Raw genomic sequence first — 23289 nt, 5'->3', positions numbered from 1 at the left:
AGGGAACCTGGTCAGAATTCCAGCACCAAGAGGAGTACTGGTACTTTCTGCTGTAAGAGAATAGGAACCTTTCATGGATAAAGTAGAGCAATAATCATATCTTTCCCTGGATAACACCACCTTGGAAATACTGAAAACTTGCAGACTTCAGAACTCACTCTGAAAACAGCAGCACAAAAAAAAAATTGGGGAAGTCTTTTCCCATTCTCAATGTGATCAAAGCCCAATTTCAACATAATATATAAAGTCAAAAAAATAGACTTTAAAAGTGAGAAAACAAAAAAGAACTTGGCCATATATATGGCTACTATAATGTCAGGGAAGATGAAGACATAAAGTTAAAAGACAAACAATGGTTTTAAAATAGTTATAAGCAAAGAGTTAAAGAAAGAAATGAGTGGTAGAAGAAAAACTGGGAAAAGAAATGAGAGTGATACAAAAAAAATTATGAAAAAAAATCAACAGTTTGGTAAAAGAGACACATACAAAAATACTGAAGCAAATAACATCTTTAAAAAATGAAATTGACCTAATGATAAAAAAAAATGTCCAAAAATTCACTGAAGAAAAAAAAAACTTTTAAAAGCAGAATAGGCCAAATGGAAAAGAAGGCACAACGTTTCATTGAAGAAAAATTTTCTTTAAAACAGAGTTGGCCAAATGGAAAAAGAGGTACAAAAGCTTAGTGAAGAAAATAACTCTTTAAAAATTAGAATTGGGCAAGTAAAAGCTGATGACTTCATGAAACATCAAGAAACAGTCAAGGAAATAAAATCAAAAAGATGGAAAAAAAAGTTGAAGAAAATATGAAATATTTTCATTAGAAAATCATTAGAAAAGTAACTGACCTGGAAAATAGATGGAAAAGAAATACTTTTAAGAATTATTAGATTACCTGAAACTCATAATAAAAAAAAATTGTCTAAACATCATCTTTCAAGAACTTATCAAGGAAAACTTCCCTGACATATTAGATTTAGAGGTTAAAATAGAAATTTAAGGAATCCACAAATCTTCTCCTAAAAGAGATCCCAAAAGGAAAATTCCTAGAAATATTATAGTCAAAATTCCAAAACTCCCACATAAAAGAAAAAGTACTTCAAACAGTCAGAAAGAAACAATTCAGATATCAAGAAGTCATAGTCAGAATCATGAAAGATTTAACAGCTTCCATTTTATAGGAACATACGGGTTGAAATATATTTTGAAAAGCAAAGGAAATAGAATTACAGCCAAGAGTAATCTACCCAAAAAAACTGAGTGTAATCCTTCAGGGGAAAAATGGATATTTAATGAAATAGAATACTTTCAAGAATTCTTTTTTTTTTCTAGTAAATTTATTTATTTTTTAATACATATTACTTTATTAATCTTGTTGGGAGAGAATAATCAGAGCAAAAGGGAAAAACTATGGGATAAAAAAAAAAAAACAGAAAAAAGAAGTGAACATAACATGTGTTGATTTATATTTAGTCTCCTTTATTCTTTTTCTGGACGCAAATGACATTTTCTGTCCTAAGTCTATTGGGATTGCTTTGGACTCAACTAAACCACTAAGAACCACCAAGTGTTTCATACTTGATCATTGCACAGTTTTGCTGTTATTGTGTACAATGTATTCCTGGTTTTGCTTGTTTCACTCAGCATCAGCTCATATAAATCTTTCCAGGCCTTCACTTTCAAGAATTCTTGATGAAAATAACTGAATAGAAATTTTGACATTCAAACAGAAGACTCAAGAGAAGCACAAAAAGGTAAACATGAAAGTATAATCACAAAGGATTCAACAAAGTTAAACTGTTTTCTGTGTGGGAAGATGATACTTGCAACTCCTTAGAATCTTATTATTATTAGGGGAGTTAAAGGAATCTACATAGACAGAGGGCATGAGTGTCGTCACTTATGTTGGTATGATCTAAAAAAATGGAGTAAGAAGGATGCCCTGGGAGAAGGGAGAAGGAGAGACTAGGGAAATTGTTCTCACATAAACGAGGTATGCAAGGAAGAGTTTTTAGAGTGAAGGAGAAGATTGGGCATAGGCAATATTTGAACCTTCCTGACATCAGAATTGATTGAAAGAAGGAAGACTCTCTCTCTCTCTCTCTCTCTCTCTCTCTCTTTCCCTATCTATCTACTTACCAATACACACACACACACACACACACACAGATGGTTATAGAAATCTATCTTAACCAGTTGGGAAATATGAGAGGAATGGGATAAGAGATTTCAGGGCAGTGTATGTGATAAAAGGGAGACATTGGTCAGAAGCAAAATAGACTTTTGAGGAAGGACAGGATAAAAAGAGAGAAGAACAAACAGAAGAAAAGAGGATGGATGGAAATACATAGTAATCATAACTGTGAATATGAATGGGATGAGCTCATCTGTAAAATGCAAGTAGATAGTAGAATGTATTAGAAACCAGAATCCAATAATGTATTGTGTACAAAAAATACGCTTGGAGTTGAAATGAGGGGTTAGAGCAGAATCTATTATGCTTTTGCTGAAGTGAAAAAAGAAAAAAAGCCAAAGCTAGCAATTATGATCTAAGACAAAGCAAAACCAAAAATAGAACCAATTATAAGAGATAATCAGGGAAACTACATTTTGCTAAAAGGTAGCATAGACAATGAAGTAATATCAAAAAAATTTATAATAAGTTTCTCTGATAAAGGTCTTATTTTTCAAACATGTAAGAAACTGAGTCAAATTGATGAAAGTAAATAAAAAATTATTCCTCAATTGATAAATGGTCAAAGGATATGAAGAAAATTTTTCATAAAAAAGTAATCAAAGCTATCTATAGTTGTATGAAAAATACTCTAAACTACTATATGGAGAAAGGTAAATTAAAACAACTTTAAGATACTATCTCATACCAAAGATGACAAATGCTTACAGCCTAAAATTGAGAGAAAATGGGCGCATTAATGAATTGTTGCTGTAATAGTGAACTTGTCCAACCAATCTGGATAACAAACTGGAGTTTTGCCAAAGTGCTATAAAAGTTGTGCATACCTTTTGATCCAATAATACCACTTGTAGATCTATATCAGAAGGAAATCAAAGGAAAAGGAACTGAGCTAAGTTATTAGCTCCCCAGAACCCAAGTTTGGTGTGTGATGGTGAATTATGTCCACGAACTGGAAGAAATGTTTGTGTTTGTTCTTGCTATATCTTTTAAGTAAAAATACTTTTATAAAAGCTAATCAGATTTTAAGTGGCTAAATAGAGCAGAGGAGTTACTGGCCCCTTAAAAGGGCAATAATCAGTAGCTAAAAGCAGGAGAACACAGATTTCACAATCTCTTTAGCATACTAGAGAACCATGGGTAAAGAGTTAAAATGCCACAGATCTGGTTCTCAAACAATTGGAGCAGAAACCACTATGTTACACATGTAAAAATCATGTAATAGTTCCAAAGAAAACCTTTGACAAAAGTACAAAACTCTTTGTGCTTAAAAACCCTACAAAATTTAAACATCTACCATGGGCTATAATATGGAGTCTGTGAACATTAAAAAAAATTCTAAGTGTATTTAGGTTAATGTTACTTCTGTAATGGTATATATTTTATTACATGCATTTAAAAAAAACACTATTCTAAGAAAAAGTTCAGCTTACCAAAGAATTCCAAGTCACACAAAAAAGCTTAAAAATCCTACAAAAGAAAAATTTTAAGGTAGATAAAGAAGAGACAGAACTATCTCTATTTGCTGATAACATGATGGTTTTTTATGGCATCAATGAAGAAACTGAGACAATAATAATTGCTTCAGCAAAGTTACAGCCTAAAATTGAACCCACAAAAATTCACAGCATTTCTATATAATAATGACGAAATGCCAAAAATAGAAGAGGATGTTCCATTCAATATGGCCATAAAATGCAAAAAAAATTTGGAAGTCTATCTACAAAAAAACCATACTTAATATTTCTATAGATTCTATTATAAAGGGCTGCTTAAAGAAATTAAGAGTTTAAATAGCTGGAGGAGAAATATCTAGTCTTGTGGTTGAGCTATGACAATATAATAAAAATGATAATTCTACCAAATTTCATCTATAGACTTTATGCTATCTCATTCAAACTACCAAAGGGACACTTTATAGAGGTAAAGGGAAAACTATATGGAGGAACAAAAGAGCTAGAATATGAAAGGAAATAATGAAAAAAAAGAAGGAACAAAGGGAAAATAGCACTTCCAGACATCAAATACATTAAAAAACAGCAGTCATCAAAACCATTTGCTGCTAGTTAAAAAGTAGAAAAAGTAAATCAGTGAAAAAACTAGATAAGGAAGTCATTAGAAAAATAAGAGTTCCGGGACAGCTAGTTGGTGCAGTGGACAGAGAACCAGTCCTGAAGTCAGAAGGACCTGAGTTCAAATCTGATCTCAGACACTTAACACTTCCTAGCTATGTGACACTGGGAAAGTCACTTAACCCCAATTGCCTTACCCACAAAAAAAAAAAAAAAAAAGAAAAAGAAAAAGAAAAACAGGTTAATAATTCATCATTTGATATACTTGGGGACTTAAACTCAAAAGCAAACAAACTCCTCCCTATTAAGAATTGCTGGAAAAACTGGAAAGCAGTTTGGCAGAAATTAGATTTAGATCAACACTTATACTATATTCCATAATAAGGTCAAAATGGCTATATGACTTTTCACATCTTTAGATAGAAATAACTAAATAAGTGAAGAGGGCAATCATAAAAGATAAAATAGATAACTTTGATTAAATAAAATTGAAAAGCTTTTGCACAAGCAAAATTAATGCATCTAGGATAAGAAGAAAAGCTGTTGAATGGGGACAAAAAGTTTTACATAAAATACCTTTGAAAAGGGCTCAGTATCTAAGATATATAGACAACTAACAAATTTATAAGACTAAAAGTTATTCTTCAAGAGAGGTCAAAGATTTGAACTAACATTTCTCAAATGAAGAATCAAAAAGTACTAACAACCAACTCACTAATAATGCTCCATTTCATTAATGAAAAGGGAAATATAAATCAAAACAATTCTAGGGTTTTACCTTATGGCCAGTAAATAAGAAAAGATGAGAAAAGGTGGAAACAATCAAAGATGATGAGGTTAAAGAAAATTCAATAACGCCAGTGCTTTGTTGAAGGAATTGTGAATTGGGGCGGAGGGGAGGGGGAGAAGGAAATCAATTTGGAATTGTGCAAAAAAAAAAAAAAAAGTGATGAAAATGTCCATGACCTTTAACCTTGAGATTTCACTGCTGGGTATATATCCCAAGGAAGTCATTGACACAAAGAAGGCTCAATGTATATCTCAATATTCACAGCTGAATTTTTTTCAGTAGCAAAGAACTGGAAACAAAGTGGACACATCAGCTGGGGAATGGCACCTGAATGCAACAAAATATTACTGTATTATAAGAAGGGATGAATATGATGAATACAGAGCAGCATGAAAAGACATGTACTGATGCAAAATGAAATAAGCAGAGGAGAAAAATAATATTCACAGTTACTCCAACAATGTAAATGGAAAGAACCACCACCACAAAACAATCAAGTTCTGTGAAATGAGTTCTGTACATCTACAAATGTAAGGTGTATATCACCTAAATGAGGCATGACATCCACATAGATCAATCTAAATGAAGATTATGGGAAACGTAGATATAATCTGAGGTCTGTATTGCTTCTAAGTATTTTCAGTAAATACAGTAAGTACCACAGTATGTACCAAACATTGTGATATAAGGGCAGGAGAAGCAAAGAAAGCTTCTGCTCATGAAGAGTTCACAATCCAATGGAGGAGACAATAGGCAAACAATTATGTATAAGGAGGAGAAAGTGGAATAGTGGAGAGAGGAGTAGGGCAGAAGACAATGCTCTCTGAGAATAGTTTCAATTTCTCAATAAAATGTAAAGTTATGTTCTCAACTGGGGTAGGAGGGGAGGGGGAGAAAAAGAGAGGACTATGGAAGTTTGAGAAGGGATGAAAAGGTTTTAAGAGCATTTGTGGAGAGTGGTATAGTGACTTAATTAGGGAAGTATAAAAAGTATTGCCTAGCAGCAGTAAGTGTACACCTGAAGTTTGTAGTGGACCCAGTTGGAATGGTTTCATGATTTTCTCCACTTTTATACAACATCATATAGGAGTGATACAAGTCTGAGGTTTTGCAGGACACAATTAGTGATATGAAAGGAAGCATGAGGCTCAAGAGGAAAAGATAATGTAGATGGTCAGGATGGAGTGTAGGCAGGGCAAGAGTGATACCTTGGAGAAAAATTGGGGTGGAAGGACTGGAGATCACAGTGTAAATGAACAGATTTGGGTGTTGCAGGAGAAGGTAGAGGTAGAATGCTAATAGATTGTGATCAGATAAGGGGATTTCAGACTTCACAAACTCAGTGGTACATTTGTCAGTGATGGTAAGATCATCTTTATATATAGAGGTAGAGCAGAGGAATAGATTATGGGAAATGAATAAGCTGAGGAACTAGGAGGTTGAAATATTTGAGAGCACATTGATATGTATGTTGAAGTCCTTAAAAAATAAGAGAAAGATTATGAACCAGCTCCTGAACTTATTAAATAAGAAAAGAGAGTGCCCTGAAGTCTTTAGCTACAAGGATTTTAATTAGATGGTAGATATGAGTTTTTGTATGAATTGTATTGGGAGGATAGGTTACTGAATAATAATGGTAGGAAGGAGCAAGGAATATTTTAATTCTTCCTCTTTGACTAATGATTTGGGATGAGATGGAGCAATGAGTGAAAATGCAGCCAATTTCTGAAAGAGCAGCTAGAAAAGCTATGACATCTGTTAGCTAGGTGTCAGTAAGAGCCAGGAGATGGAAGGAATGGGAAAGGTTTAGGAGGAAAGGCAGCATGCTAATTAAACAGAGGAATAAGCAAGCAATTGGTACTTTTTTCTTCAGGCTCTGAGAAAGTATAGCATACGAGATTGACATTTAGTCTGCTCTCTTAATATTGTGTTATATTAATATGAGACATGATCTTGGTTGCTACTTCCTTAGATGAAGGGTTTCTTCGTCCTCTGGTGTGATCCCTTCCCACCAAATGTTGGCTTTATAAAAGACAACAGAAATCAAAAAAGTTATAAGGATTAGAAAATCTCCAGAAAAGACATGAGAGTGATCCTTTTTATATGGTAGCAAAATGAAATTTCTTTTTGACCAAGAGAGCCCTGATTCTTATTCAGAGGGATATTCCTTGAAGTGTCTAGGAAGGCAGACTTGGAATAATGGGCATTTAGGAGCTGACTTCCCTTCAATGGTTGCAGTTTCCAAAGTCTGTCTTTCATGATGAATCCTTAAGAGACTTTGCTCTCAAGGAAAAAAAGTGAAAGAAGAATCTCTCTTCTCTCAAACTATCTCAACAATTCCCTCCCACACACAGTCTTACAGCACATAACCTTCTTTTTACCAGTTAAGAGAGTTTTCAGAAAAATGCCCTCCTTGGGAAAGGGACCCACATGTAGAAAAATATTTGTGGCAGCCCTTTTTGTAATGGCAAGAAACTAGAAACTGAGTGGATGCCCATCAGTTGGAGAATGGTTGAATAATATAAATGTTATGGAATAATATTGTTCTGTAAGAAACGATCAGCAGGATGATTTCAAAGAGGCCTGGAGAGACCTACATGAACTGATGCTGAGTGAAGTGAACAGAACCAGGAGATCATTGTACACAGCAACAACAAGACTATATGATGATCCATTCTGATGGTCGTGTCTCTCTTCCGCAATGAGATAATTCAAATCAGTTCCAAATGTTCAGTGATGAAGAGAGCCATTTGCACCCAGAGAGAGGACTTTGAAAACTGAGGGTGGATCACAACTTAGCATTTTCACTCTTTTTGTTGTTGTTTGGTTGCCTTTTGTTTTGCTTTTCTTTTTTTTTCTGGTTTGATTTGATTTTTCTTGTGCATCAAGATAATTTATATATATATATATATATATATATATATATATATATATATATATATATTGGATCTAACATATATTTCTACCATGTTTAACATATATTGGACTACTTGCTATTTAGGGAGGGCATGGGGAAGGGGGGGAAATTGGAATACAAGATTTTGCAAGGGCTACTGTTGAAGAATTGTCCACCCATGTTTTGAAAAATAAAAATCTTTAATAAAGAAAAATGTCCCCCTTAAATAGAAATTTATTACAAGGTTGGCCCTAAAGGAGAAATAATAGGATGCCCCTTTCTAAGATCTTTTGCAGAGGCCAGGGGCAATGGATGTGAATTTTAAAAAATATAACATTTTTTTTCAATGTGTGGATTAATTTTACTGAATATTTTTCTATTTTCTTTCAAAAAAAAATCTGTGCTATAAGGGATGAGGGAAAGGAAAGGCTAAAAAGAGGAAACCAAGATGATTATAAAAACAAAACTTATCAATAAAAGTCTATATATAAAGGGAAATCATTTATAACTTGGGAGAAGACGGTTGTAGTTAAGTGATGAGAACAGAAGTCAGATTGCAAAGGACTGAGGAATGAATGAAAAAGTGGAGACAATAAACTTAAGCAATTTTTTTTCTCAAACAGTTAAAAAGGGGACCCAAGATATAGGATGATAGCTTGAGGGGCTGTTATGTACAAAAAAAGATAGCCTTTTCCCCACAGAAACTTTCCAAAAAAATGTCCAAAATTCACAAAGATCAGAATTCTGCTCCTTTTTCATTAAGTCCTTCTTTCCATAAGTTTCCAGATTCAGTGCTACATTGTGAATTGGATTTTCCCTAGAAAATAAACAGACTTGAGTTTGCTAGATAGGCAACACCCCACATTTTGGCAAATTCTAATTTCTACAGTGATTTATGTAGACCACTTCCCCATATTCATAGTGATTTAGCCTCAGAAGGGAAATAAGCTTGGAGCTTTTGGATAAATGATCCTTTCCCATCTGTGATAAAAGCAGTAAGCTGGCCAAAGATATTAAAAATGATAACAGTTAAGATTTCTATAGCATCTACTATGTATCAGGTACTGTGTTATATACTTGACAATGATTATCTCATTTGATCCTCACAACAACTCTGTGAGGTAGATAGTAACTATTATTATCCCTATTTTACATATGATGAAAGGGAAATAATCAGAGGTAATCAGAGGTGACTTGACTTATATAGTACTATTACTGATACTATATATATATAAGACCTGATACTATAGTATTTGAGCTCAGGTCTTCTTAATTCAAAGCCAGGTCCTATATCCACCTTGCTACCTGGTTGCTAATATTTCTTTAAAAGGAAAGAAAATCTTCAAAGCCCATATTCAATACTTAACTGACTCAGAGACCCTGAGCATGTACCTTAACCTATCTCAGTTTTACTTTTTTAATCTGTAATATGAAGGTATTGAACTCTATGGCCTCTAAGGTCTTTTTCGAGTTCTAAATCTTTGTTCCTATGACTTCCAGTGGTCTAGGTACAAAGACCAAAGAGGCAGTGTTTAGTCCTTCCTTGGATTTCTTAAACCACTATGGTGAATACAAAGACAGGATAGCTACACCCAAAACCTACACTGCATATCCTTCCTCTATATCCTTTCTCTGATATGGCTAAGTAAACCTAATTTTGTTAACTGTTAGATGTTCTATGCAGTGGGTGACCTTGGCTATTCTAAATTTAAAAATTAAAACAATTTCAGGATTAGTGAGGGCTAGAGAAAGGGTCTGGCCTTAGGGGTTCACAGCTACCCTCCCCTAATGAACTCCATGGTTGCTATCATTGGTCATCTCTGAGAAATAAGGACAAATAACAAGAAATGTTATATGTATCTAATTTTATTCTAATTGTGGAACTGAAGGAATAGAGAATTGGATGATATCATCTTTAATAGCCTTTTGGTTGTTCTTCCTGCCTCAAGTCTCTCCCCACTACAAAGCATCTAATCTATAGCTAGTAAAATGACCTTCCTAAAGGTCTGATCATATTATACCACAATTACACCCTTCCCACTTAAAAAAATTACGGTGGCTACCTGTTACCCGCAGAATCAAATTTAAAAATAAAATCATTTGTTCAACTTGTAAAAAAACACTTCCACTCTGCCCTTTGCTATTGTTCTAGTATTTTTATACTTTGCATCCTTTCTCAGACTCTACAATTTGTCCCATTCTCATCACCTCTGCTTCTTACCATTCCTGGAGGCTCTCCCTTCTAATTTCCATCTTCTGGCTTCTTTTGAAAGCTCAACCATCTTCTACTAGAACCTTTCCTTTCTTCCCTACTTACTGAAAGTGCCTTCCATCTAAGATCACCACCAATTTACACTGAGTGTATAGTTGTTTGCATGTTGTCTACCTCATTACAATGTGAATGCCATAAAGACCGAGAGAATGTTTTTACCTTTCTTTGTGTCTCCTGCTGACTGCCTAATTCATCTGAGTCTGGTGACTTGAATCTATTAAGGCAATTAATTCCTTGTCTGATGTCATAATTTTTCTAAGTATCTTTTTGTCTCCTGTCAGTATTACCAGTTTCCTTATATGTATAAAAAGTGAGCATCAGTTACCTGTTTTGATGATTTTGAATGAGATGAGATCTCTCAAGACAGTTGTGAAAATCGAGTAAGGCTTCCTCTACTTCAGAGTTGGAGTAGGCCTGAAGGTCCTTGAGCATTGACTCAAGAGCGTACCTAAGTCCCCTTTCTGCTATCTTCTCATGACATCATTTTCTCTCTGCTTCAATCAAATATGGGCAACTATGTACTTATTGGGCAAGTTCAATTTCTTGGTTAGTTCTCGCATTTAGAATGTAGGACCCTCAGCCAATGATAAGGATGGTCAGTGATGGGAGGGGTGGTTGCATTAGGGACTATTTAAAGTGTAAAACCTGTCCCAAAAGGTGCCTCCTCCCTTTGATTGCCTGCTTGGTGGGAGGGATACCTGATTCTTTTGCTTTTCTCCTAGAGATCTCTCTAGCTTTTTTATTAAATGGTGACCACTTACCAATTTGAGCCACACAATTTTGGGAGCTTGGCTGGGATCACATGACTTGGTGAGTAGGTGAACTCCTGGGTGCTAGTGGGGTAGTGTCCTGCCCTGATTAGGCAGCCCGCCAGCATCCGGGGGCTTCTCCTTGATCCCCAAGGTAAAGTGGGCCCAAAGTGGAGAAACTCAGGGCAAAGCAAAAGGGAGAGACTCCGTGGTAAAAATTCCGACCGGCTCAGTGTGAGGATAGATCAGTCAAGCAATTTGCTGTGCAACAACCTAGAGGTAAGCCTCCTGTGAGCCCCTTGAGTCAAGTTACAGACTCTGGAAGGGTGCCCTGGACAGGATAGGATAGGCCTGTCTTGGGTGACTGAGGTCAACTGGCAACAATTGCCGTGTTTGGGAGTTTTGGAATTTAGATTCCAACCAAATTCAATGGGGATGGCCCAGTTCCAGCCATCCCTCACACAGAGAAATGAGAAAAAAAATGATCAGAAAATACTGGTAGATAGTCCCTTGGGAAATAAATTAAGTAATTGGAACAAACTGCCAAAACATAAAGGAAAAAGCAAGAAAAGATGATAAGGTATTGTTGTTTTGTGTGGGGTAGCAACGATATTGGTGAAGGCACCATTTGGCCTAAGTATGACTCTCTTGAAGGCTGGGTGTGCCAAAAACTAAATATGTATGTTAATAGTAAAGAATCTGTTAATCCAAAGTAGGCAGCAGATGCTGGACTATAAACTTTCTGGGGCCCCAATAATGTTGAATAAGAATCAAAGTGAAAAGGGCATAAAGGATGAGACTTTAAAGACACAGCAATGGGACTCATTGTTATCTCTCCTTCCTCCATACTTCGCCCCAACTCAGGAAACCATGGCCTGAAAGGGAAGGAGAGGACTTAATTCAATCAGCCCCTGCAGGGGCCCTGAGGGCACAGGAGGACTTAATTCAATTAACCTCATCCAGTCCCCTCTGATTTGCTTCACTAAGGAGGAATTAGATCAAATTCAAAGAGATATCCAAAATTACCCTCTTCCAGAGCCTCAAACCCCAAGCCCTACATTGTATCCCTTAAGAGAAGTTCCCTTGACTCTGGGAGGTATAGGATATGTGAATGCTCCCCTGAGCACCACAGAAGTTAGGACCTTTAAGAAGGAAATGAGGCCCTTAATAGAAGATCCCACTGGTCTACCAGAATAATCAATTCCTAGGTCCTAATCTTTTTACTTGGGGAGAATTTACTTTGAATTCTCTCTTCTCATAAGAGGAGAGGGGGACTATGAAGGAGTGGGGCAGGAGACACCCTCCAGCAGACCAGAAATAACCTTTAGTAAATCCGAATTGGGATCACAATAACCCCATATATTGGGGAAGTATGAGGGATCTTAGAGAACTGATAATTATGGGAATTCACAGTGTAGTGCCAAAGGCACAGAACATGAAAAAGGCCTTTGGGGTGACTCAGGGGAAAGACAGTTACCAGTCTGAGTAGAATATCTGAGTAGACTAAAGCTAGCATGTGGAAGTACCCTGGGTTTGATCCTAATGATCAGGAGTAGACAATACCTTGAAATTGCACTTTGTGACCAATGCATGGCCAGATATCAGTAGAAAGTCTTTGAGATGTTGAGGGATGTTAAAAAAAATATGGTATTTACAAAAAGACTGCCCCCAGCAGAGGATGGAACAGCAGATATGTTCTCTTGTTAAGCCTTATGAAGATTAGAGGAGTCAGGGGTTCTTATAAGACTCTCACCTGGAACCCTTGGTAAATTTAAGAATGGAACCCCACCAGGAGACTCTTGTGCTCTTAATAGACATCAGAGCATTGAGATCTTTAGTGACCTGTTTGCCTGAGGGGGTTAAATTATCTAAGAAGACCCTGGTGACTTCTAGGATTAAAGGAGAAAATTTTCTTGTACTTAAGACCATGCCCTGCATATGGGAAAAGGGGAAACATTAGGCAGATTTCTGCTCATCTCAGAAGCAGGAATAAACTTGCTGGGGAGAGATTTAATAACTAAACTAGAAATTGTGTTTATTCTACATGGACCCAGCATATACCCCAGTTGAATGGCACTAATGAATGAAGAAGAGCAGACTAGGATAAACTCTGAGATTTGGGCAGGACCTGACAGCCCAGTCAGAGCATACATAGTCCAGATAAAAATCACATTGAAAGACCCTAGGGAGGTGGTAAGAGTCAAATACCCAATATCACTAGAAGGAAGGAGAGGTTTGCAGCCTGTGATACAAGGCTTTTTGAGAAATGGACTAACAGAACCCTGTATTTCACCCTTCAACACATCCATACTTCCCGTCAAGAAGAAGGATGGGAAATAACAGGTTAGCTCAGGATCTAAGGGAGATTAACAGAATCATGTTAGCTTCCCACCCTGTGGTTCCAGACCCATATACCACCATGGGCCAGATTCCTTGTCTTGCTAAGTGGTTCAGGGTATTGGATCTGAAGGATGCAGCGTGGAGCTCCCCTTTAGAGGAGAGTAGTAGAAACCTCTTTGCTTTCCAATGGGAAGATCCAGAGACTGGAAGGAAGCAGCAAATGAAGTGGTGCCTCTTGCCCCAAGGCTATATAGAGTCACCGAATTTGTTTGGTCAAATTCTTGAAAATTGCATGGGAGACTTCCGACCAGTAATGAGAACTTGGGTGTTTAAGTATGTAGATGATCTAATAGTAGTGAAGAGGTTAGACTTGGATCAGGGAACACATTTTTTCAGCCCAAGTATTGCAGAATCTGATTAGGACCTTAGAAATCACTTGGGATCTCCACACCCTTTGGAATTCTCCCTCTTCTGGGAAAGTAGAAAGGATGAATCAAGAAATAAAATGGCAACTGACTAAAGTATTTTTAGAATCCCAACTACCTTGGACTAAATGCTTTCCTCCCGCTCTGGTCAGAATCAGAATCAAGCTGCATAGAAATATTGGGCTTTCACTTTGTAAATTATTGTACAGTCATCCTTTCCAGGCGTATATGGGAAACAAAGGATTTATTTCCTAAGAGATATGTTAAATCATTGGTACAACATTCTCAAGAACTACAACAAAAGGGTTAATAGCTCACACTTCTCCTCTAGGTTTCCCTGTTCATAGAATTCAGGTTGGAGATTGGGTTTTGATCCAATCCTGGAAGGATGAGAAGTTGACTCCATGCTGGACGGACCCTACCAGGTGAGATTGACCTCAGACACTGCAATTCGGACCCAGGTACAAGGCTGGACACACCATACCAGAACGAAAGGGCCTGTGGCACCACCTTTATCAGAGTGGACATTTGAAGATAAGGGAGACCTCAACTTACATTTAAGGAGGGGGCCTCCACTGAATGGGAACACAGTCTCTGAACCCAGTGCATTGTAATTGTCTATATATCACTCTTCTTATTACTTTGGGCCTTTTCACTTGTTTGGGAGCTGATATATTTTCCCTAGGAATTTCACCTTGACCTCACAATGTACTCACCTCTTAATTGGACAGAGATCTGTTATGTTGGATTAATAAGGCCAATTTTTTTTTTTCCTGAACAGTCAGACAAGTATTTAGGAATTCAGTTGTATGATGATTTGGGAAAAGGGAAACCGAGTTTAGATACCTCCATTACCCAGACTGGAGATGCAAATGGTTGGGGTGATACCTGGCCTCCAGAAAGAATAATTAAAGAGTATGGGCCTGCCACCTGGGCTCAAGATGGAAGTTGGGGATATAGAACCCCAATATATATGTTGAATAGAATAATTAGATTTCAAGCAGTTGTAGAGATTATCACCAATCAGACAGCTAAGGCACTAGATCTGATAACTAGAATAGTCCAAAACTCATTATCCAGAATGATTAGACTGGAAGGGAAAGCTTATGGGTCTGTTAGATTGATGAGTGGGAGTCAGTGCCCTAAGAAGACCAACAGGAGCCAGAAAGAGATGAGGAATTAGATAGGGAATGTGAAATTATGTTACAAAAATGTGAAGAGATCTCAGTGTATAAATAAGAGGGGGGACTGAACGAGATGAGATCTCTCAAGACAGTTGTGAAAATAGAGTAAGGCTTCATCTGCTTCAGAGTTGGAGTAGGTCTGAAGGTCCTTGAGCATTGACTCAAGGGCACACCTAAGTCCCCTCCCTACTATCCTCCTGTGACATCATTTTCTCCCTACTTCAATCAAGTATGGACAACTATGTACTTATTGGCCAAGTTCAATTTCTTGAGTAGTTCCTGCATTTAGAATGGCATTTAGCCATTGAGGAGGATGGTCAGTGATGGGAGGGGTGGTTGTGTTAGGGACTATTTAAAGTGTAAAACCTGTCCCAAAAGGTGCATCCTCCCTTCAATTGCCTGCATAGCGGGAGGGACACCCGATTCTCAAGAGAACAATGTACAATAAACTTTGGCTTTGCTGCTAGAAATCTCTTCAGCTTTTTATTAAATGGTGATCACTCACCAATTTGAGCCACACAATTTTATTATTGGGTACATTCAGAAGTGTTTATATGTTTATATGTTTAACAATTGACTTTCCAGGAAATAAAAAGTACACAGCACACTTTTAAGTTTAATCTACATTATTATTTTCTTTATTACTTTCTTAAGTCTAAACAGTCAACAAATTTGATTTGTAGTGTTTGCCAATTTCTGCGTTCTCAATGCTCACACTGAAAACTGAACAATTTACTGGATAAGAGCTGACTCCAACATAGCCCTAGGCTCATGCTTCAGGAAGGAAAATAACTCTCTAGTGTTATCAGGTCAGTAAATAGCTGACTGAAAAATTGTGTGATGATCAACTATGAATGATTTTACTTTTCTTAGCAGCACAATGATCCAAGACAAGTACAAAAGAGTAATGATGGAAAATGCTAATCCAGATAAAAAATGGATGGATTCTGAATGCAGATTGAAGAAAGATTTTTTCTTTTTTGATCACTTTCTTCCTTCACAACTGACTAATATGGAAATATGTTTTATATAATTGCACATATATAATCTATATCAAACTGTCTACATTTTAGGGAGAGGGGAGGAGAGAAAGGGAAGGAGGGAGAAAAATTTGGGATTTTGAGTTGAGTTGAGTTGAGATTTATTTTAAATAAAATAACTGGATGAGTACACTTAAGAAGGGTAGCAACAAACACCACCACCCTTTCATTCTTGTTCTGAGCTTTAACTAGGATCTGTATTTCGTTTTTAAACTGTGTGGGACAGGTGGGGTGCAAGACCCCCTTCCCAAGTAACAACTCAGAGACATCATTAGGTACAAAGAGAAAGCATTTATTTAATCCCTATAGGGAGAGGGCCAGACACACACCTGGGAGCCATTCTAACTCCCACCATGTGCTCCTGGAACCTGGCCAGCTTCTGTCTTTTCCAGGGTTTAAAAGCAAAAGACTCGAGCCTTCTCATTGGATAGACTAAAAGGACATAACCATTCTTGACCAGTGGTCACCAGTGTTGGCTGCCTCCCACAGGTTACATCACTTTCTGCAACTTCCTGTATCCCAGGGTTTAAAATTCATCCCTCTGGAGATCAAATGACCTCCCCAAGGTCCCAGTTCTGGGAACAGGGATCATGTGACTCAATACTGAGAAATACTTTATCCAATCAGTCCCATTCAAAACTAAAGAAAAAAAGAAACATTATTTCGTAAAGACATCTTTCTGTTCTCAGTATCTCAATAAGCAGATCATTAGAGGACTTAGCATCAGACACCTTGGATTTCTCTCAGGAGATGTCACTTATTGTCATCCTCCCAATCTCCCTCCCCCTCCCCAGAACTTCTACATAAAATTATCTTAGTTTCTGCTTTTTGCTCTTTCTGGGTTTCACAGGCCAACCTTGGCACATGTATCATTGCAGAACATAACTTGACAAATCCTAGGTCTGATCCATGGATGCCCAGGAAGAGGGGGTTGGGGGATAAGTCCCTTGTTAAACACTTAGTACCATATGGCAGGGATACTGTTCATGTTGTATACCTAGGATATCTGACTTGGTTGCCATGACAGACAACTGCATTTGTTTTTAAAATCCAAGCTATAGTGTTATTTCAAAGCAACATTAAAAAAAAAATCCAGATTTTTATGAATTCATCTTAAGCCCTACTACCTTCCTTAAGTATTGTATCTCAATTACTTCATTTTCTGAGCCTTTCAGACATACTAAGTCTACAATCATTTGCAAATGAAGACATCTTCAATTCTTCATTAACAAAACTTATTCCATTTATTTCCTTTTTCATATATTATGTTAATTAGCTTTTCTAAAACTGTGTTAGACAATATGTTTAAAGTGGACAGTTCTGCTTATCTCCAGTCTTTGGTGGGAAATTTTCTAGTATTTATCCATTATTTCTGTAGTGCCAGGTAGCATCCTCTAACCCAGAGAAGGTTCTTCAGGGAAACCTGAGGTTCTAGAATGGTGAGGTTTAGGGTGTGTGCAGGAATTCTGATACCTCTGCTATGAGGGCTGCCAAGCCCTTTCTAGGCTGCTTTCCACCTTTGGTGTCTGCCTGATGTACTTCACTTTCACCTGTGGCTGCAAGAAGCTGTAGCATGTGCAATGGCCCCACCCCAAAAGACAGGATTCTTTAATACTGGATTTCCTAATCACTACTTTTCCTGTTATTTATCCTAGATATTTGTTGATATAGCTGTCAAGGAAAATTGGATAGCATTGTTTCCTCCTACTCTCTGCTTTGCCAAATTCTTTAGCTAGTTAATGCTTCAGATGTAGTCTTTGGACTCCTGTTCCTGGTCTAGTGACTTGGGACATCCTGCAAAAGACTTCATCCTACTTGATGATGACTATTCCACATAGCTCTATAATCTATAAAGCTGAGGGTTATTTGTCTTATAGTCAGTTGATCAGTCAGTAAGCATATATTAAGTGCCTATTATGTGACACGAGGCAAAAGACAATCCCAGATTTCAAGGAACTCACAATAGTTCTCAGTTTGGGGTTCCTTATTTTTCAAACCCTGAATTTTTTTCTGTTGTTCCATATAGATATGGAGAAAATAAATCAGAAAGAGAAACTAAACTCAGGGTTCAAGCCAAAGCCTCTCCTGCAAGGCTAACACAATCTTGTTATGCAGATACAGCTGATCTATAACTCTGCAATCTTTGGAGACAATCCTTAGACAATGTTAGGTCTTAGTTTCTAATCAATATATATATATATATATATATATATATATTTTTTTTTTTTTTTGCCATGTTAGACCAAAAAACTCTTCAGCACTTGTACTTTTGAGTGTTTTAAAATGGAAGTTGTATTTTCTAAAAAGTACTTTTTGAATCTACTGATATATAATATTCTTGACATAATTCATTATTCTGACTGTTTCTCCTCTGATTTCATAAACCACTTAACACATTAACTTGTATTGTTCATGTCACATTTTATAATACATTTTAAATTTATAACTACATTCTACTTGATAATATTTTATATATTTTTCAATTATATGTTTTAATAATAGCCTTAGTTTGCTTTTTTTTTTTTTTTTGTATTATCTTTGCCAGCTTTGGGAGAGGGCTCAAAATTACATTTACCACATGGAAAGAATTGGTTCAAATACCAACATTCTATAGGTGTTGTTTTAAAAGTCTGTGCAATATGAAGATTAGATAATTTTAACAGTTTCAATTCCTTTCTATGTTGTACATTGATCTATATGATCTCTTTTTCTCAGATAGATAGTTTAAACTATCCTTTTCCTTTTTGAAATTAAAAAAAAATTTTTTTTAAGAAATGATGAGCAGGCTGATTTCAGAAAAGCCTGGAAAGACTTACAGGAACTGATGCTAAATGAAGTGAGCAAAACCAAAAGAACATTGTACATCAACTTTTATGGACTTGGCTCTTTTCAACAATGAGGTGATTCAAGGCAATTCCAATAGACTTGGGATGGAAAGCGCCATCCACATCCAAAGAGAGAATTATGGAAACAGAATGTGGATCAAAGTATAGTATTTTCACTTTTTTGTTGTCGTTTGTTTTCTTTTCCTTTGGACCTGATTTTTCTTGCATGGAATATAGAAATATGTTTAGGGGAATTGCACATGTTTAACCTATATAGGATTGCTTGCTGTCTTGGGGAGGTAGGAAGGAGGAAGAAAAATTTGAAACACAAGATTTTGCAAAGGTGAATTTTGAAAACTATCTTTGCATGCATTTGGGAAAAGAAAATACTATTGAAAAAAATTCAGCATGAAAGGGACAGATAAAAGAGATAAGGTATAAAGGCATGTTCCTTTCAGACTAAATTTAAAACATGTAAAGGGCAGGTAACAGAGACAATAAAATGTAAGTGCCAGCCACTTTTAGGCTTAGATGGATATATTTGTATATGAATGGCTAGGAAACTCAGCTGGGCCGTGCTAGCGTGGGAATCTCAATTTGCAGAGTCAATTGAGAAGGCAGCCAGCTCTGGCAGTTATAAAAGTGGGCCAGAGATGGAAAACTTGGATCCTGAAATCACTCTTCACCTCTCCCCTCACAACTCTTACATATTGAAGTAAGGCAGAGGAGAAGATTTCTCTTTCTTTCCTCCTTCTCCTGTATCAACAGTAATGTGTGGTAGAACCATATGACAGAATCCACTTACAAATATTATACAATTTTTTATTATATGTATTTTGTTATACAAAAAGAAATGATGAGCTAGATTCTCCCAGAAAAACTCGGAGAGACTTACATGAACTTTTACTAGGTGAAATGAATAGAACCAGAAGAATATTGTATACAGTAATAGCCACATGTGAATGACAGATATTCTAAGCAATACAATGATCTAAGACAACTCTGAAGGATTTATCATGAAAAATGTTATCCATCCCAGAGAAAGAACAGATGGAATCTGAATACAGATTGAAGCATACTTTTATTTTAAACTTTATTTTTCTTGGACTTTTATTTTGATCTTTGTTTTCTTTTATATGACTAATATGGAAATATGTTTTGTATGATTACACATATATAGCCTATATCAAATTGCTTGCTTTCTCAATGAGGGGGTGGGAAAGGAGAAAGAGAATTTGAAAGTCAATTTCCAAAATTAGTGTTGAAAATTATTTTTACATGTAATTGGGGGAAATAACATTTAATTTTAAAAAAAAAAAGGATTAGTGGTATGTTCATTAGGATGATTAACTCAAGGCTCTATCATGAGGCTGACAAGATTTATTTGTTAAAACAGTACACTTGGAGAGAACAAAATAGCAAATCGAATGCATGTTCTACCGGCCTTCTTTACAGAGTCTAATGAAATATCGCAATATCCACTAGTAAAGGAGGTAGTCTGTAAGAAGTTGGAGTTTCCAGAAAGAATGGTTCTCAACTTTGTGGCAACACAGAAAAATACATGTATGAAATCTAAATAAAATGTCATACAATATGAGCTCTCTGTGGAATACTCACTGGAAATGACTAGTTATTTCGGGGGAGGGAGAAGATCAGGGGAAATCTAAGAGACTCTGAGCTGCCTTTTCTTGTGTTCAGATTTTCTGGAGACTTAAAAGAAAGAAAATGAAAGCTTGATGTAGGCAGGTTCTATACAATCTGCTGTTCATATTATTTATACATATCTAAAATTAGTGGGAGACTGAACTGAAATAAGGTTTTCAGTTGTTACAGAACGGGACCTCAGCAGTAGATAATTATATGTTCCAAAGAGCAATCAGAGGTAGTGGGCATGCAATTACCACAAATATTGTTTTGTATGAAGAGATTAATTAAACGAACCAAGTGTAGTAGTTCTCTTATAATTTTCATAGGATTCCTGGAAAATGAAAGATTGGACATTTTGATAGCTTTTCGATTTTAGCTTTGCAGAAAAATACTGATAAAAGGCACTGCTGGAAAGAAGTGACTTAAGTTCAAAAGTCAACCTCACATTTTATAATCACAGAGTAAGTTTATATTTTCCCTTGAAAAACCATTATGTTAAATGGGATTTTAAGGCAAAATGTTCATAATTAGAACAAAAAGCAATTTGTCTGCAGAATTTCAAGCTAATTCATCCTTTGAAATAGTGATTAATGGCATACATCTCTCAGCTGTGGCCTCTCACTGACAAGGATGCTAGTATTACAACTAGTATTTGGCTAGCATCTTGTAAAGGCAGGTGCCTTATTTTTGGTTCTGTTATACTGATGGTTTTGTACATCTATCTTATATAACAATTTAATGTGAATAAATGTGCTGAAGGTGGTGTCAGTAAAAAGAAAATTGGTTGACTTTTGCCTTGATTTTGATAATTTACTTCTTATGCTTTCTTTTGGTATGTTATTTTGTTCACTTAAAATAATTTTTTTAAAATGTTGTTTCCTTTCCTTTGTCTCATCTTCTTAATATTCTAGGAATTCAGTGCTATAAATTTTTCTCTTTGATTGCGTCCCATAAATTTTGACATATTATATTTATGCTATCTTTGAAATAATCTATTTAGGGGTCGTTGTTGAAAAATTATTCATGTATATGTTTTGAAAATAAAAAGCTTTAATAAAAAAATCTGTTATCCTGACTATAATTTTTTTAACACAAGAACTATTAAACAATAATGCTCATATTATGTGCATGAAGTGCTAAGCCTTTTGATTATATTAACTATTTCAAGAATCTAGAATTTTATTCTTATTCCCTTGCTCAGCTAAGTGACACAGTTGATAGAGTGTCTAGTCTGGAATCAGGAAGATTCATTGTTCTGAGTTCAGATTCCTCTTCAGATATTTACTAGATGCTTCAGTTTCCTCACCTATGAAATAAACTAGAGACAGAAATGGTAAACCACTCTAACTTCTTTGCCAAAAAAATTACAAATGGGGTCCCAAGGAGTTGGATGTGCCTAAACAACAAAAGCACTCCCTTCACCAATACAGATTGCAATGCCTTTATAAGAGATGGACCTATATAAGAAGTCTTTTTAGCTTGACAGGATCTTGTCAGAGTTTACATTCAAGTAACATAATCTTTAAAAGCTCAACAATACAATGTTTATTGAATTGTATGTCATATTACTTTTTTAAAATTTTGGCCTTTATGATCGATAATTGTAGAATTTTTTGCCATTCTAAATTTATTTGGGATTTTTCCATGACCTAGGATATGATTAATTTTTGTAAGTGACCTACATGTTTGAAAAAGAAAAAAAAACCTTAATTTTTCAATGAATTTTCCTCATATAAACTGTAAATCTATTTTATTTCATGCTCTTTTCATGCTTATGTCTTTAATTTTTTAATTACTATATTAGAGGTTATTAAAGTGGCCTATTGTTAATTTTCTTATTCTTTTGGTAAAACTGTGAGCTTTTCCTTCATAAATTTATATGCTAATAAAGAACTGATTTAAATGTAATAGAATAAGAACCATTCACCAATATGAATAGCCACTTTTCAAAGGAAGAAATTTAAGGTATCTGTAGTCATACAAAAAATGCTCCAAATCATTTAATATTTAGAGAAATTCAAACTAAGACAACCTCCAAAGTTCTACCTTATACTTATAAGAATGACAAAATTGACAAAAAAAGAAAATTACAAATGTTGGAAGAACTTTGGGAAACATTGAGTTAGTGGAACTGTGAACTGGTATATAGCCTTTCTGCAAAACAATTTGGAACTCTCCCCAAAGTTACTAAACTATACATAACTTTGATTCAGTGATACTACTACTTCCAAAGTGATTTAAAAAACAAACAGAAAAAGAACTCATAATACAAAATCATTTATAGCAGCTCTTTTTATAACAGCAAAAATTAGGAACTAAGGATTACCCATCAAATGTAGGAAGACCAAACAAATTATGTTATATGAATATAAAGGAATACTATTGTGCCATAAGAAATTATGAAAGGGATAGTTTTGGAAAACCATGGGAAGATTTCTATGCATGGACACTGGAGTGAAATTAACAGAATCGATATTTAAAATATTAAATTGTAATTAAATTTTATATTTAATTACATGTAAATTAAATTATAAAAATGAACAATTTTGATTTTTAATCAATCATGCTTCTAGGAGACTGATGATGAATAATATTGCCCACATCTTGACAGAGACAGGATGGATGGATCAGAATGAGGTACAGTTTTGGATATGGACATTAAAGGAATTAGTTTTATTTAATTTTGCTGATTTATTACAAGGATTTTTTTTCAATGTAAGGGAAATGGGAGAGAGAAAAAAAGAAATGCCTAAAAAAACCACTTAATTTTAAAATGAATTTGCCCGTTATATAATTTACCATATATGTACCTAATATCAATATGTTCCTATACATTGCACCTTAAGCAGTTGATC

At 35.5% G+C, this 23289-nt stretch overlaps 1 long non-coding RNA gene across 1 annotated transcript in view; it reads left to right on the top strand.

Annotated features, from left to right (window-relative positions):
* The window catches only part of LOC116419231, a 71813-nt gene that overhangs the window by 28588 nt on the left and 19936 nt on the right, over positions 1–23289 (top strand). Inside the window, exons 2-4 of the long non-coding RNA XR_004229487.1 lie at positions 14070–14163; positions 15606–15731; positions 23008–23071. This is a non-coding gene — a long non-coding RNA (uncharacterized LOC116419231). The remainder of the gene's footprint in view (positions 1–14069; positions 14164–15605; positions 15732–23007; positions 23072–23289) is intronic.

The sequence above is a fragment of the Sarcophilus harrisii genome, chromosome 5 (assembly GCF_902635505.1).
Source record: "Sarcophilus harrisii chromosome 5, mSarHar1.11, whole genome shotgun sequence".
NCBI classification, from domain to species: Eukaryota; Metazoa; Chordata; class Mammalia; order Dasyuromorphia; family Dasyuridae; genus Sarcophilus; species Sarcophilus harrisii.
The sequence above is the reverse complement of the archived record's forward strand: the minus strand, read 5'-3'. Positions and strand labels throughout refer to the sequence as shown.